Raw genomic sequence first — 1,955 nt, 5'->3', positions numbered from 1 at the left:
CTCTTTAGCTAATAACATAACTGGAGGTCCAAATTGTTACTATACTATGCTTCATTTAAGTTAATATACTATGTTTTATTTATGTTACCATACTGTTTCATTTATATTATGATACTATGTTTCATCTATGTAACTATACTGTTTCATTTATGTTATACTATGTTCATTTTTTCTCTTAAGTAGACTAATTTAATATTACCGATTTAATTCCTACTTATGCTCTGAATTTGTTTTTTATACTTAGTTATTTTTACATTGTTTCTAATAAAATCTAATCTAATGGGCATGGAATATTAAATTTAGTCTTATTATGTTAAGATCGCTTAGCTTTCTTGCCCCACAAGATACTGCATGCGATTGGCATGGAGGTTGTGTGTGTTTCAGTGCCATCCAAAGAGAACCCTTGCTGCCTACACTCAGCAGAGGCAGGTGACCTCCATGACATCACACTTTGTATTGGTTGCCTAGGGATGCTGTGGCAAAGTATGATAAACTCACTGGCTTAAGCAAAAGAAACAACTGTATTGTTTCACAGTTCTGGAGGCTAGAAGCCTCAGATCGAGATATTGGCAGGGACATCCTCTGTTTCAAGGCACTAGGAAAACATCTGTTCCAGTTCTTCCTCCTTGCTTTTTGTGGTATGCTGGCAATCTGGCATTCCTTGGCTTTTAAACACATTACCCTGGCCGGGCACAGAGGCTCACACCTGTAATCCCAGCACTTTGGGAGGCCGAGGCGGGCTGATCTCCTGAGGTCAGGAGTTCAAGACCAGCCTGGTCAATATGGTGAAACTCCGCCACTACTAAAAATACAGAAATTAGCGGGCTGTGGTGGTGTGTGCCTGTAGTCCCAGCTACCCAGGAGGCTGAGGCAGGAGAATCACTGGAACCCAGGAGGCAGAGGCTTCAGTGAGCCGAGATCGTGCCACTGCACTCCAGCCTGGGTGACAGGGCAAGACTCTGTCAAAACAAAACAAAACAAAAGAAAACAAAACCCACATTACCCTGATTTCTGTATTTTTAGTAGTGGCAGAGTTTTGTGTTGATGTGGCATCCTCTCTATAAACATTGTATTTATAAGGACACTAGTCATACGATCTGAAGTCTCATACTAATGGATTTGACGATTACATGTACAATGGTCCTATTTCAAAACAAGGTCACATTATGAGTTACTTGGGATTTGAATGTCAATATTTGGAGGACGCAATTCAGCCTAGAACACACTTCCAGAAAGTAGGCTGTGGAGCTTTCTTATTCACTTTATAGATTCTAAGCCTTATTTTCTCCTGGCATTCTTAGAAATTGTATTTGCTTACAAAATGTTGAAGGCTCTAGCCAATGGATGACAAAGACTCGCTTTTTTTTTTTCTGATACAAAAGAATTAAGGAAAAAAAACTTTAAAATAAGAATGATTTCTAATTATATCAATTTCTCAATGTCCTTTTTAAGGTTTCTTGTGCCTGTAGGTGGCATTGGAGAGCATTGGGAAGACCGTGGTGTTAGGTGTGATATAGATAATTGATGATGAAGGAGTTTGAAAATTACCTGTAAATGTAAAATTGCTCTCACTAGTTTTGTTGGAAGAAAAGTTTTATTGCAAAATTTTTGTTATTGATAAAATTTTCTGGATATCTCTGATTACCTGCTATTGTATGTCACTCAACATCCCTTTCTATGTATATCTTAAGACAGGTAAAATATAATTGATTCTGTACTAAAAAAAAAAATAAGAACATGTAAATCTGCAATTAAAACATTTCTTCCCATGTATTTTCCCCCTTTTTTGGAATTTAAGCTTTTAAAAATAAAGTTTATGGTTTTTTAAGTTTAAATAACATAGCATATTTTTAGTACTTATTTAAAATCACATAATATTTAAAATGAACTGGTATAGTAGCTCTTAAAAATTACAGAAACAATAGTCTAGTTCTTTCATAGAGAATACTTTTTGT

This window comes from Mandrillus leucophaeus, unplaced genomic scaffold, assembly GCF_000951045.1.
Source record: "Mandrillus leucophaeus isolate KB7577 unplaced genomic scaffold, Mleu.le_1.0 Scaffold33, whole genome shotgun sequence".
NCBI lineage: Eukaryota > Metazoa > Chordata > Mammalia > Primates > Cercopithecidae > Mandrillus > Mandrillus leucophaeus.
This window is presented reverse-complemented; position numbering follows the sequence as displayed.